At 46.9% G+C, this 16,163-nt stretch overlaps 1 protein-coding gene across 2 annotated transcripts in view; it reads left to right on the top strand.

The window, feature by feature from the left end:
- IL18RAP (interleukin 18 receptor accessory protein) overlaps positions 1 to 16,163 on the top strand; it is a 57,346-nt gene that overhangs the window by 20,645 nt on the left and 20,538 nt on the right. The window lies entirely within an intron of this gene.

Genomic DNA, 16,163 nt, shown 5'->3' with positions numbered 1-16,163 from the left:
AAGAACACATATCCGCTCCCTCTCATCTCAGTGCTATTCGATCAGTTAAGAGGTGCCACCGTCTTCACCAAAATCGATCTCCGTGGAGCATACAACCTCATCCGCATCAGAGAGGGAGATGAATGGAAGACGGCATTCAATACCCACTCCGGCCACTACGAGTATCTGGTCATGCCGTTTGGCCTCAGTAATGCATCTGCTGTGTTTCAAGATCTGATTAACGAAGTGCTACGAGAGTTCCTTGATTGTTTCGTGGTCGTCTATTTAGACGACATTCTCATCTATTCCAAGTCATTAACTATACATCGGGGTCACGTCAAACAGAAATTGCGAGAACACCACCTTTATGCCAAATTAGAAAAGTGCGAGTTTAAGGTGCAGAAGGTATCCTTCCTAGGCTACGTAATTTCTTCGGAAGGGTTCTCCATGGACCCAACTAAGGTCCAAGCTATCCTGGATTGGGTGCAACCAAATAATCTCAAAGCGGTGCAGATGTTCCTGGGCATCGCCAATTATTATAGAAGGTTCATTCGTGGCTTTGGTGATATTGTGACTCCTATTGTCACCCTGACCCGCAAAGGAATGGATTCCACTAATTGGTCGCCTCAAGCAATAGCTGCATTTGAAAGCTTGAAAAAGACCTTTGTATCCGCTCAGGTCCTTAGACACCCAGATCCTAAAAAAACATTTGTTCTTGAGGTCGATGCCTCTGATGTCGGTGCTGGTGCTATATTGTCTCAGAAGGGCTCTCATACCCACCGTCTGCACCCATGTGCCTACTTTTCTCGTAAGTTCTCTTCGGCAGAAGCCAACTATCATGTGGGGAACCGAGAACTATTGGCAATTAAGTGGACCTTTGAGGAGTGGCGTCATTGGCTGGAGGGTGCTACTCATCAGATTTCCGTTATTACGGATCATAAAAACCTACAATATATTCAGTCGGTCAAACGTCTGAACCCCAGACAGGCCCATTGGTCGCTATTTTTCACTCGATTCGATTTTGTAATCACCTACCGACCAAGTTCTAAGAATGTCCGAGCAGATGCTCTGTCCAGAAGCTTCCTGGCAAATCATGTTCCAATTAGGAATCCGGAACCTATCATTCCCCCTTCCATAATCCACGCTGGGCTGACCCAAGACCTGAGCATTACACTCCAAAGGCTTCAAAGGATAGCCCCTGATAATACCCCGGAGGGATGTTTATTTGTGCGGGTTCATTTAACGAAGGCAGTTCATGCAGAAGCTCACAATAGTAAGACTGCTGCACATCCCGGAATCCGGAAAACATTGGAAATCTTATCCCGTACTGTATGGTGGCCATCGTTACCTACTGATGTCAGGAGTTATGTTCTCTCTTGCGAGGGTTGTGCCAGGAATAGAGTTCCCAGGAATTGTCCGGTAGGCCAGTTGATTCCATTGCCCGTTCCTGCAAAACCCTGGACTCATTTGTCCCTGGACTTTATAGTCGATCTGCCACTCTCTGCAGGACACAACACCATATGGGTTGTAGTAGATCGATTCAGCAGGATGTCTCACTTCATACCCCTAACCAGGCTCCCTAGTGCTCCAAATCTGGCTGTCCTGTTCATCCAGCATATATTCCGCCTCCATGGACTTCCTGTTGACATTGTTTCTGATCATGGGTCCCAATTCATAGCTCAATTCTGGAAATCCTTCTTTTCCCTTCTTGGCATCAAGATCAGTCTTTCATCTGCATACCACCCTCAGTCTAATGGGCAAACTGAAAGGGTTAACCAGTCCTTAGAGCAGTTTCTGCGTTGTTACACTTCGGAATTTCACGACAACTGGTCCTCCTTGTTACCCTGGGCAGAGTTTGCCTATAATAATTCGTGTCATACATCCACTAAAATCTCTCCATTTTACTGCAATTTTGGTTATCATCCCAGATCCAATTCCTTGTGCTCTCTCAAGTCCGCTGGTATTCCGGAAATTCGTTCCACAGCCAGGGATCTCAAGGTCACCTGGAGGAAAGTACAGTCATCATTGAAACGAGCCTCATTCTTTGCAAAAAAAAAAATTCGGACCGTCACCGTACCACCTGTTCCCTCAAAGTGGGCCTAGAAAGTGTGGTTGTCCACACGCAATATTAGGCTCCGACAGCCTTGCAGGAAATTGGGCCCTAAATTCATTGGTCCGTTTCTCATTGTTTAGCAGATCAATGCCGTGGCATTTAGGTTGAAAATTCCTGGATCATTAAGGATACCAAACACATTCCATTGCTCTTTGCTTAAGCCTGTGCTATACCCAAGTCAATCTCAGCTTCCAAGTCCGCATGTACAGAATCGGAATAAGCCTCAAAAATACATAATTCAGAAGATTCTCGATTCTAAGAACGTGCATGGCCAGGTGCACTTCCTGGTACAGTGGAGGAATCGCGGCTTGGAAGAGTGGTCCTGGGTCCCGCGGAGAAAACTTAATGCTACAAAACTTTTAATAGAACTCTTCAAAAAATTCCCTAAAAAACCTGGATGTCGGGGTTCCTTAACCCCTCCTCAAGGGGGGGTAATTTCAGGAGCCGCGGCGGCCTCGGGCACCGCCGCGACTGACTTCCTGTTTCAAGTGAACGTCCCGGTCTTCATCAGTGTAACTAGCGGTGCGTCCTGGCAAGTGAGGCAGCCGGGCGCATGTGCTAGGATAGCCTGCGGGCTAATTAATACCAGGGGCATGGTCTATGATGTATTGCAGGACTAAGCCCTGATTGGCCAAAGTCTGTATATAAGGCAGGGAGGGCTTAGCCTCCCTGCCAGTTATAGCATCCAGTTTGCCTGTCAGCTTTACCTGCTCCTGCTTTGTATTGGTGAAAACCTGTTGGACTGATTGCCTGTGTATGACCCCTTGCCCGGATTTGGACCCTGCCTGTGTATCTTGTGACCCTGACCTTCTTGCCTGTATCTGGACCTAGCTACCGTGCCTGTGACCCTTGACCCCGGATTGGGTATTGGATTCCCTGTCTGCTGCCGGCCCTCGACCCTTGCCTGGACTTTACTCCGCTTTCCTGGGTTCTCCCTAGTCGGTACGCACTTCACGACCATCTGCTAGTCTGCGGCCAAGTCTGTCCCCACCACTAGGGGCTCCAGTGAACACCTGACTGGCAGAGCAGACTCCGGGTTGTGCTGTACCGGCTAGAGGGGTTCCTAACACTGGGATTGGATCTCCATCTAAGTGTTACTATTTTGGGAATATATGGTTCTCTAATTGAGGATCTCTGCAAAGAATATGCTGGACTTTAGGTTTGAAGGCTATATATGTTTGATTATATCACTCTTCTCCTAGCAGGGTGTCACTCACCGGACTGTGAGTGCTTCTTCCCGGACATTTAGGAACCGTGGCCGTCCTCCATCCTGAGGGACTGCGCATGCGCAGCCCTTTCTATACCTTCAGTGTATGTTCCTTTAACTTAATTGGCAGATCAGGCAACCTCCCTATATTAAGCACCTGTGGTCAACACCACGTTGCCTGATCTTGGAGTCTCATTCCCCATGAGTCTCTGAAGGTGTTCCTGTGTTTCCTCGTTTATTCAGCCCAGCTGATTCCTGTGGTTTCCAAACCACTTCTACCTCTGTGGTTTCCAAACCACTTCTACTACTGTGGTTCCCATACCACTTCTACCATCTACTGTATCATCGTGACTGTGAGCTGATTCCTATCCGCTGCCTCCGTGCACTACAGTCTTCATACCACTTCTACCATCTACTGTATCATCGTGACTGTGAGCTGATTCCTATCCGCTGCCTCCGTGCACTACAGTCTTCTAACCACTTCAACTCTACCATGTATCATTGGGACTGTTAGCTGATGCCTATCCGCTGCCTCCGTGCACTACAGTCTTTCATTCACATCCACTCACCTGTTCATGATTGTGACTGCCAGCTGATTCCTATCCGCTGCCTCCGTGCACTACAGGCTTCAACCTGCAACTCGTCTGTGTTTCATCATCGTGACTGTTTGGCTGATTCCTATCCGCTGCCTCCGTGCACTACAGTCTTCAACGTGCAACTCGTCTGTGTTTCATCATCGTGACTGCTAGCTGATTCCTATCCGCTGCCTCCGTGCACTACAGTCTTCAACCTGCAACCCGTCTGTGTTTCATCGTGACTGTTTAGCTGATTCCTATCCGCTGCCTCTGTGCGCTTCAGTCTTCAGTCCTTGTCAACTCTCCCGTGTTTCCTTGAGTCTGCTGCCACTATTGCTACCCGCTACTCTCCGTGATCAACTGTTCCAGTTCAACTCTGCTCCGGTGTCCCATCGTTACTGCACCTGCTGGTTGCTATTGGCTACCTCCGTGTTCCCGCAGAGACCCGCTGCTGTTACTTCTCAGCGCTACTCATCCATCTACTGCTGATCCGCTCTCTACGCCTTCCTGTGTTCCCTGCTGGTCTACCTACCTGTGCGCTGCACCTGCTAGACCACCGCTTCACCCATCCAGGGACTTTGCATCCTGCCGGCCTCCTGCCGTTCAGGTATCTCTGCACTCCTGTCTGACTGCCTTCTCCTGAACCACGGTATGCATACTTCCCATTGACTGTGCTGTGTATTGCATACCTTGCTGGACTGTGTTGGTTCTCCTCTGGAGTGTACTATCCGCTGAGTCTATTGCCATCATTGACTGTGTTATCTCATGCTGGATTACTTCAAGAGACTTTCTATATTGGCAGTGTTGTTCAGTCATTTATACATTTATATTGTGCATATTACTGTGGATCAAAGTCAAGGTGCCCGTGTATATATTGTGTTGCAGTTTCTCCCCGTGCACCTCCTCACATATTTATTCAGTGGTACAACTTGCTAGTGGCAGACCACTGACCCCTGTTTACAGTTTCACCTGTTCCAGTATCCTCTCACATAGCAGTGGTACAACTTGCTAACGCAGACCACTGACTCCCCGGATACCTCCACTTGGATTCCATTCCTTCACTCAGACAGCGGTACAACTTGCTATCCGCAGACCGCTGACTCTCATCACCTCCTCGTTTCTGTTGGACATTCCTCCTCACTATAGCAGTGGTACAACTTGCTACCGCAGTCCACTGACTACCTTCACGTGTCCTTTGTCCATACAGTTCCTCGTGTATTACTACCTCCATATTGCCAGTGCTGCTAGTCATAGACTTTCCTGAGCATCTCATCATCTGCTATTTCCTGTTCCGTGATCACCCTGCTACCAGAGTACCATATTACCACCTATACTGCTCTGGTAAGCCTATCACCTGGTGATCCCTGGGTAAAGACTCCTAGTGCCCGTGACAGTAAGATCAGGCCATGACAGACCCAGATACGGAACCTACCGCTAAAGAGATGCTGCAGCATCTGGTCAGCCGTGTGGAGCAACAGGATGCTCGCCAACAGCTGTTACTTCAATGTTACCAATCATTAACCTCCCAAGGAACATCTGGACAGACTGTTACAGCTAATATTGAAGCTCCTGTGCTTTCCTCCGTTTCCCCAGTGCCATCCCAGGTGTCTACAGTTCCTACGCTTCACCTGCCTACTCCGTCAAAATATGACGGGGACCCCAAAACTTGTAGAGGTTTCCTTAACCAATGTTCAGTCCATTTTGAACTTCAACCTCAAAATTTTTCTACCCATCGTTCCAGAGTGGCCTATCTTATCTCATTGTTTTCTGGACAAGCCCTGGCTTGGGCCTCCCCTCTGTGGGAGAGAAACGATCCAATTCTACAAGATAGTGCCAAATTCATTTCCACGTTCCGAAGTGTGTTCGATGAACCAGGTCGTGTGACCTCCGCTGCTTCCAGCATTCTTCGTTTGCGACAAGGCTCCCATACAGTAGGACAGTATGTCATTCAATTTAGGATCTTAGCCTCTGAACTTCAGTGGAACTCTGAAGCATTAGTTGCCGCCTTCTGGCAGGGGCTCTCCGATAAAATTAAGGATGCACTGACTACCCAAGAGCTTCCTTCGTCACTAGAAGATTTGATCTCTCTTTGCCATCATGTAGATATGAGATTTCGTGAAAGAGAGTCTGAGAAAACAACGGCTGTCAAAGCACCTCTTCGTTTAAATCCTCAATTTCGTCCAGCTCCATCCTCTGTGATTCCCATGGAGATAGGACGTTCCAAATTATCTTCAGAGGAGAGGAAACGAAGAGTAAAGAATAGACTCTGTATCTATTGTGCTGATTCCACCCATATGCTCAGCTCTTGCCCTAAGAGATCGGGAAATGCCAGGCCCTAACTAGTTCTGGAGAGGTGAAGTTAGGGTTCCTGGAGTCCTCTCCATTGTCTATGAAATCTAAAGTCTGCGCTTTTGATGTTACGATTTCCTTTGCTACCAAATCCTTTGAGTCACAGGCATTGATTGATTCCGGAGCAGCAGGAAATTTCATTTCTAAATCACTAGTGAATCAATGGTCCCTACCAGTGATCACTTTAAAAACACCCATTACTGTGACGGCTATAGATGGATCACGCCTCATCAATGGTCTCATCACCCAGAGTACGTCTCCAGTAACCCTTCAGATTGGTGTACTACACCATGAAGAAATTTCGTTTTTAATTCTTCCAGTTACGACAAGTCCGATTGTCTTAGGCCTTCCATGGCTTCAGTGTCACTCTCCCCAGATTGACTGGCGCACCCCTCAAGTTACGTCTTGGGGGTCTGAATGTCACCATCGTTGTTTCTCTCAAGTTATTCCTCTTAAAGTACAGCAATCTTCCATCTCATCTTCCTCCCCGGGACTCCCTCCTCAGTATGCTTCATTTGCCGATGTGTTTGATAAAGCTCAGTCTGAACGTCTTCCTCCTCATCGTTCTTGGGATTGTCCGATCGACCTTCTACCTGGCAAGACTCCTCCCAGGGGTCGGGTCTATCCTCTCTCGTTACCTGAAACTCAAGCCACATCTGAGTACATACAGGAGAATCTCCAGCGTGGGTTCATTCGACCTTCCACCTCTCCCGCTGGAGCTGGGTTCTTCTTCGTCAAAAAGAAGGATGGATCATTATGCCCTTGTATAGATTTTCGTGGACTCAACGCCATTACTATCAAGAATCGGTATCCCATTCCGCTGATCACTGAGCTATTTGATCGCATCAAGGGAGCTCGGATATTTACTAAGTTGGATCTTCGTGGTGCCTACAATTTAATTAGAATCCGTTCCGGTGACGAATGGAAGACCGCGTTTAACACCAGAGATGGGCATTACGAATATTTAGTAATGCCCTTCGGGCTGTGTAATGCCCCCGCTGTTTTCCAGGGTTTCATCAATGAGATCTTTCGGGACTTATTATATGTATGTGTCGTTGTCTACCTGGACGACATATTGATCTTCTCACAGGACCTGCCTTCTCATCACCAACATGTGGCAGAGGTCCTCTCCAGACTACGGAAAAACTCGTTGTTCTGTAAATTGGAAAAATGTTCATTCGAGTTACCCCAGATTCCATTCTTGGGGTATATAGTTTCCGGAGTTGGCCTGAAGATGGATCCAGACAAAGTAAATGCTGTACTACATTGGCCTCAGCCAACTACTCTTCGTGCCATCCAGCGTTTTTTAGGTTTTGCCAATTACTATAGACGCTTCATTCAAGACTTTTCATCCATTGCATCTCCCATTGTGGCCCTAACTCGGAAAGGGGCTAATACTAAGCAATGGTCATCTGAGGCTCTCCAAGCCTTTCAAATTCTCAAAGAGTCCTTCTCGTCTGCTCCCATTCTGCGACAGCCTGATGTGACACTCCCCTTCTTCCTAGAAGTAGATGCCTCTAATGTGGGCTTAGGAGCTATTCTCTCCCAACGCTCGGAGCAACAAAAATTACATCCTTGTGCCTTCTACTCTCGGGGACTTCTGCCCGCAGAGAAAAATTATACTATCGGGGACAAGGAGTTGCTGGCCATCAAAGCTGCATTAGAGGAATGGAGATACTTGTTGGAAGGAGCTCGCCATCCGGTGACGATCTTCACGGATCATAAGAACTTGTCATATTTGCAATCTGCTCAATGCTTGAACCCTCGTCAAGCAAGATGGTCTCTTTTCTTTTCCCGTTTTGAATTAATTATAACCTTCAAACCAGCCGCTAAGAACAAGAAAGCTGACGCTCTATCTCGAGCTTTTGTGACGTCCTCTGATGTAGAAGAGGTTCCCAACCATGCTATTCTAGACCCCAAATGTATTTCTCTGGCTGCTTCATCCACCAAAATGCTACCATTTGGGAAGACCCTTGTGCCTCCTACTCTGAGGAGGAAAATCCTTTCGTGGTTCCATGCCTCTCGTTTTTCTGGACACGCCGGTGAACACAAGACCTTTGAGATTCTCTCTCGTAGTTACTGGTGGCCTTCAATGAGGAGAGACGTCAAAGAGTTTATTGCTTCCTGTGATTTATGTTCTCAGTTCAAATCCTCCCGCAGAACTCCAGCAGGGTTGCTGCGACCACTACCCATTCCGTCCAAGCCTTGGACCCATATTAGTATGGATTTCGTTACTGATTTGCCACCAAGTAAGTATCACAATACTATTTGGGTAGTGGTAGACAGATTTTCGAAGATGGCCCATTTCGTCCCTCTGTCCGGTTTACCTTCCTCGTCTACTCTGGCTGAACATTTCATTAAAGAAATCTTCCGCATCCATGGATGTCCGTCTGAGATTGTGTCGGATAGAGGAGTACAATTCGTTTCCAGATTCTGGCGGGCCCTTTGTAAAACCTTGGGCATACGATTAGCACTCTCATCTTCTTACCATCCGCAATCTAACGGACAAACGGAACGAGTCAATCAAGATCTTGAGACCTTTATTAGGATGTTCTCTTCAGCCAACCAAGACAACTGGGTAGAATTGCTCCCTTGGGCTGAATTCGCCCATAACAACATGTACCATGAGTCATCATCCAAAACTCCATTCTTTGTGGTCTACGGTCACCATCCGTCTTTTCCGGAATTTCCTGCCCTCCCGCCCACCCAAGTTCCTGCTGTGGAGACTGCTTGTCAGACCTTCAAAAATATCTGGTCTCAGGTCAAAACCTGTTTAAAGAAGACATCTAACAAATATAAGTCTTTCGCAGATAAGAAGAGGCGGGCTATTCCACCACTAAAAATTGGAGATCGTGTCTGGTTATCTACCAAAAATATTCGTTTGAAGGTCCCATCTATGAAATTCGCCCCTCGTTTTATTGGTCCATATAGGATCATTCAAGTTATCAATCCAGTATGTGTTAAACTTCTTCTTCCTAAGAATCTTCGGATTTCCAATGCCTTCCATGTGTCCTTGCTCAAACCTCTCATCATCAACCGTTTCTCGACTCCTCCCTCAGCACCGCAGCCAGTTCAAGTTCATCAGGAGGAGGATTTCGAGATTACTGAGGTATTGGATGCAAAAATTTCGCGAGGAGTCCTCCGTTTCCTCGTTCATTGGAAGGGCTTTGGTCCTGAAGAGCGTTCATGGATCAAAGCTGAAGATCTTAATGCTCCTGCCCTTCTGAAGAAGTTTTATTCCAAAAATCCGGACAAGCCCGGTTCCAGGCGTTCTGTGCCCACCTTTAAAAGGGGGGGTACTGTCACTCACCGGACTGTGAGTGCTTCTTCCCGGACATTTAGGAACCGTGGCCGTCCTCCATCCTGAGGGACTGCGCATGCGCAGCCCTTTCTATACCTTCAGTGTATGTTCCTTTAACTTAATTGGCAGATCAGGCAACCTCCCTATATTAAGCACCTGTGGTCAACACCACGTTGCCTGATCTTGGAGTCTCATTCCCCATGAGTCTCTGAAGGTGTTCCTGTGTTTCCTCGTTTATTCAGCCCAGCTGATTCCTGTGGTTTCCAAACCACTTCTACCTCTGTGGTTTCCAAACCACTTCTACTACTGTGGTTCCCATACCACTTCTACCATCTACTGTATCATCGTGACTGTGAGCTGATTCCTATCCGCTGCCTCCGTGCACTACAGTCTTCATACCACTTCTACCATCTACTGTATCATCGTGACTGTGAGCTGATTCCTATCCGCTGCCTCCGTGCACTACAGTCTTCTAACCACTTCAACTCTACCATGTATCATTGGGACTGTTAGCTGATGCCTATCCGCTGCCTCCGTGCACTACAGTCTTTCATTCACATCCACTCACCTGTTCATGATTGTGACTGCCAGCTGATTCCTATCCGCTGCCTCCGTGCACTACAGGCTTCAACCTGCAACTCGTCTGTGTTTCATCATCGTGACTGTTTGGCTGATTCCTATCCGCTGCCTCCGTGCACTACAGTCTTCAACGTGCAACTCGTCTGTGTTTCATCATCGTGACTGCTAGCTGATTCCTATCCGCTGCCTCCGTGCACTACAGTCTTCAACCTGCAACCCGTCTGTGTTTCATCGTGACTGTTTAGCTGATTCCTATCCGCTGCCTCTGTGCGCTTCAGTCTTCAGTCCTTGTCAACTCTCCCGTGTTTCCTTGAGTCTGCTGCCACTATTGCTACCCGCTACTCTCCGTGATCAACTGTTCCAGTTCAACTCTGCTCCGGTGTCCCATCGTTACTGCACCTGCTGGTTGCTATTGGCTACCTCCGTGTTCCCGCAGAGACCCGCTGCTGTTACTTCTCAGCGCTACTCATCCATCTACTGCTGATCCGCTCTCTACGCCTTCCTGTGTTCCCTGCTGGTCTACCTACCTGTGCGCTGCACCTGCTAGACCACCGCTTCACCCATCCAGGGACTTTGCATCCTGCCGGCCTCCTGCCGTTCAGGTATCTCTGCACTCCTGTCTGACTGCCTTCTCCTGAACCACGGTATGCATACTTCCCATTGACTGTGCTGTGTATTGCATACCTTGCTGGACTGTGTTGGTTCTCCTCTGGAGTGTACTATCCACTGAGTCTATTGCCATCATTGACTGTGTTATCTCATGCTGGATTACTTCAAGAGACTTTCTATATTGGCAGTGTTGTTCAGTCATTTATACATTTATATTGTGCATATTACTGTGGATCAAAGTCAAGGTGCCCGTGTATATATTGTGTTGCAGTCTCTCCCCGTGCACCTCCTCACATATTTATTCAGTGGTACAACTTGCTAGTGGCAGACCACTGACCCCTGTTTACAGTTTCACCTGTTCCAGTATCCTCTCACATAGCAGTGGTACAACTTGCTAACGCAGACCACTGACTCCCCGGATACCTCCACTTGGATTCCATTCCTTCACTCAGACAGCGGTACAACTTGCTATCCGCAGACCGCTGACTCTCATCACCTCCTCGTTTCTGTTGGACATTCCTCCTCACTATAGCAGTGGTACAACTTGCTACCGCAGTCCACTGACTACCTTCACGTGTCCTTTGTCCATACAGTTCCTCGTGTATTACTACCTCCATATTGCCAGTGCTGCTAGTCATAGACTTTCCTGAGCATCTCATCATCTGCTATTTCCTGTTCCGTGATCACCCTGCTACCAGAGTACCATATTACCACCTATACTGCTCTGGTAAGCCTATCACCTGGTGATCCCTGGGTAAAGACTCCTAGTGCCCGTGACACAGGGGAGCTAGGAGCTTTGGTTTTAGACACCTGCAATTGGTTTTTATTGTATTCTAATACTATCTTACGTGTATTTTTTATGGTTTTGTGCATTAAAAGCTTGTTTACTATCACAACTAATCCCTAATTTTATTTCTATTTATAAATTAATTATTGTAATCTTTATTGTATTTATTATTAGCCACTTTCTTCAGCGCCATTATCTTAGTTTTCCTGAGCAGGGCCGATGCTAGCATGTCTGGTGCCCCCGTGCAAAAAAAATAATTGCGCCCTCCGTTTGTATAAATAATTTTTTAATTCAATAATGCTTTGCTTCTTTTAATACAAATCATATAATAAATCGTAATAAAGAGAGTAAAACATGAAACAGCAAACATTTATTGATATATGAATAATATATGTGAAGAAAATGTATTGTTTGTAAAACAACTTTACATTTTCTGCAAATTACAGTGATGTAAATATGACTATTATATACGATAATTTTAAGAATACTGATAAAATAATATAATTTCTCCATAAACTTATAAGATATGCTGTTTGATTATGATTTGCTGGTTTCACTTATGCTGTTGCTTGTATGCCTACCTTTAAAACACACTTGTTGCTCCACTTACCCAGATTCTCTAAGTGGCGCCCCTGCTCTCCCTTGCACACTGTTCATACACAGCTACCTCACTAACCTTCCACTGTGGCTAATGTTTTACAATCTCTCTCCACTCCTGCCCTATGTCACTGTCTTACTGTTACTTACTCACTTATCCCTTATCTCTACTGTCCTAACTACTTCTCATTCCCTTGCTGATCCTTTTACATCTTTTCTCTCTCTTCACTCTCCTACTACTTCTACAGTCACTCACTTTACTCACTTGTCCTGTTCTCTTTCCTCACCTCACTTGTAACCTGTCACAGTCCTTACCTTCTGCCATACTCTAATTTGTCTTTTCCACGCAATATTTCTTCCCTATTTCATGACTCTTCAAGGTCTCAATTACTACATCTCCTGTATCTTATTACTCTTCATTCAGCACTTACACCCATTCCCCCTCATGGCTCCCCACATCACTACTCCATACTACAGACCCAAGCCTATTTTCTCTATCCCCTGTCGCTCCCCCGCATATCACCCTATCTCCACCGAACATCCAATTCCGCCAATCTTATTCCCATCACTCCTCTTACTCACCTTCCCCTGTACTGTGCACTCTGGAATGTAAGATCTGTGTGCAACAAACTCACTCCCATTTATGACCACTTCCTCTTCCATTCATTTAGTCTCCTGGCCCTTACAGAAAAGTGGATATCCCCCTCTGATACAGCTTTCCCCGCTGCACCCCCCCCATGGGGAGCACTCCTTCTCCCATAGTCCCCGTTCTAGGGACCGCCAAGAAGGTTGTGTAGGTTTCCTACTGTCTCCTGGCAACACCTTCAGTGTTATTCCTCCTGAACCCTCCCTCTCCTTCTCCTCCTTTGAAGTCCACTCCATCTGCCTCTTCTCCCCTCTCCACATTTGTGTTGCGGTCATCTATCTTCCCCCTGGCCCATCTCTCAATTTCTTGATAACTTTGCTGCCTGGCTTTCCCATTTCCTCTCTTCTGATATTCCCACTACTATTATTGGGGATTTTAATCCATACGGACTCTCCTATTACTACTGCTACCTCAATTTCCTGACTCTCACTTCCTCCCATGGACTCTTCCAATGGACAACTTCTGCCACCCACCGTGATGGTCACTCCCTGGACCTAGTATTCTCCTATCTCTGTGACATCTCCAACTTCTCCAATTTTGTCTTCCCCCTCTCTGAACACAATCTCCTTTCCTTTACCCTCTCTTTACCCCTTGCCCCACCTCTCCCACCCAAAGTTGCTCGCACCCTGTGTCCCATCAACAACATTAACCCCATCATCTTTGCATCCTCTCTCAAACCCTTACTTGCTCCAATTTCTTCCCTATCATGTCCCAACGCTACTGTCTCTCTTTATAACACCACACTCTCTGTTGCCCTTGATACTCCAGCCCATGCCACCCCCTTCGTCCCCGCCATTCTAAACCCCAACAATGGCATTCCCCTCTTACTCATCTCCTCCAATAGTGCTCCCGCTCCTCTGAACGCCAATGGAGGAAATCCCGCTCCATTTCTGAATTCACCCACTATAAATTCATCCTTTACTCCTATTATTCTGCCCTCTCTCTTGCCAAACAAACCTATTTCACATCCCTCATCTCCTTCCTGTCCAATAAACCCTGACGCCTCTTTGCTACCATTAATTCTCTACTGTATCCTCCCCCGCCTCCTCCCCCCTCATCCATCACCGCTCTTGACTTTGCCACCTACTTCAAAGACAAAATTGACTCTATACAAAATGATATCTGTTCTCATCAAATTTGCTTCCTCCCACCTGTCCTCTCTATCACTCACTCTGCCACCCTTGGCTCCTACCCACCTGTTACTATGCCTTAGAGCAGGGGTAGGCAACCTGCGGCTCTCCAGGTGTTGTGAAACTACAAGTCCCAGCATGCTTTGCCAGTAGATAACCAGCAGATAGGTGGCAAGGCATGCTGGGATTTGTAGTTTCACAACACCTGGAGAGCCGCAGGTTGCCTACCCCTGCCTTAGAGCCTCTCTCTTCTCTCCTCCTCTTCTTCTACAACCTGTCCTCTCGATCCTGTCCCCTCCAAGTTCCTCTGCTCCCTCTCTTCCAATGCCTGTTGTCACCTTGCTCACCTCTTTAACTTCTCTCTCTCTCTCTCTCTCTCTCCACTGGTATCTTCCCCTCTGCCTTCTAGCATGCTCTCATCTCTCCTATTCTCAATAAAGTTTCCCTTGACGCATCCTCTCTCTCCAATTATCACCCCATATCTCTGCTTCCCTTTGCTTCTAAAATTCTCGAACGAATTGTCTTCAATTGTCTGATCCACTTTCTCTCTTCCCATTCTCTTTTTGACCCTCTCCAGTCTGGTTTCCGTCCCCTTCACTCAACAGAAACTGCCCTCAATAAAGTAACAAATGACTTGCTCTCAGTTAAGTCCAATGGTCACTTCTCCCTTCTCATACTCCTCGACCTTTCTTCTGCTTTTGACACAGTCAATAATTCCCTTCTTCTCACCACCCTTCACTCCATAGGTCTTCGTGAAACAGCGCTCTCCTGGTTTGCCTCCTACCACTCTGGCATCTCTTTTAGTGTGTCTCTTTCTGGCTCTTCCTCCCCCCCTCTTCCCCTTTCTTATGGAGACTGACAAGGCTCTGTCCTTGGCCCTCTGCTCTTCTCTCTCTACACCACCTCTCTTGGTAAATTCATTCAATCATTTGGCCTCCAATACCACCTCTATGCTGATGACACGCAAATCTATCTTTCCTCCCCTGACCTCTCTCCTGCTGTCCTAACCCAGGTATCTAGCTGTCTTTCTGCTGTAACTACCTGGATGTCACAGCGCTTCCTAAAAATCAACATCTCCAAATCCGAGCTCATAATTTTTCGTCCTGCCAATGTTACTATCCCTCCCAATATCTCTCTCTTGGTTGACAACATCACTCTGTTTCCTGTCACCCAAACCCGCTGCCTTGTAGTCACGCTTGATTCAGCCCTCAGCTTTACCCCTCTTATCCAGTCCCTTACCAAATCCTGCCACTTCTGCCTCTGTAACATTACAAAATCCATCCCTTCCTCTCTCAGGAAACAACCAAAATCCTGGTCCATTCACTCATTATTTCTTGTCTCGACTATTGCAAACTTCTTCTAACTGGTCTTCCTCGCTTTCGCACTTCTGACCTTCAATCCATAAAGAAAACTGCGGCTAGGCTCACCTTCTCCTCTGTGTAATCCCTACATTGGCTCCCTATCCATTTCAGAAGAGTTCAAGATCTTTACCCTCATTTACAAAGCCCTTACCAACACTTCTCCCTCTTACATCTCTGACATTGTCTCGAGTACCATACCTACCCAGCCACTCCGCTCCACCTCTGACCTCTGCCTCAATTCACCCCTCATTACCTCCGCCCATGCTCGCCTCCAAGACTTCCGCTGTGCTGCTCCTAATCTTTGGAACTCCCTACCCCATCTGACTCGACTCTCCCCCAACCTTCAGTACTTCCAACGCTCACTCAAAACTCACCTTTTGAAGCTTGCCTATCCTACCACCTTCTAACCATTATATCCATCACCTCTTCTTCCACGTCAGCGATCTAAATTTTTTCTCCCAGTTATTCCTACTGTCTCTCACCACCCCTCCCTTTAGAATGTAAGCCCTCGCGGGCAGGGTCCTCTCTACCTATTGTCCCACGTCTGTCTCATGTCCCTCGTACGTTACGTCATGTCTTTTGCTGCACTCTGTGTGAGTCCCCATAGCATTACTCACACTCATCTGTGCTGCCGACATGTATTACCTGATCTATTTGTTACTTGCTTCTGTATCCGGCGCTACAAAATCTGTGGCGCCTTATAAATAAATATATAATAATAATAATAATAATAATAATAAGATCCTAGAAATTGTAGGAGTGGGTAAGAAGTTATTGTCACTTACTTTTTAGGTGCCCTGGATGCAAGTCTCCCCTCTCCCTCTCCAAAGGTTCCAAACTTTTTCGGTCTGAGGCACCCTTACCGTTTCAGTAATTTTTTCAAGAATATGATGTGGTAGTTGATAAAAAGGATTGATTGGCACTCAAGAA

This window comes from Mixophyes fleayi, chromosome 2, assembly GCF_038048845.1.
Source record: "Mixophyes fleayi isolate aMixFle1 chromosome 2, aMixFle1.hap1, whole genome shotgun sequence".
Taxonomy (NCBI): Eukaryota; Metazoa; Chordata; class Amphibia; order Anura; family Limnodynastidae; genus Mixophyes; species Mixophyes fleayi.
This window is presented reverse-complemented; position numbering and strand designations above follow the sequence as displayed.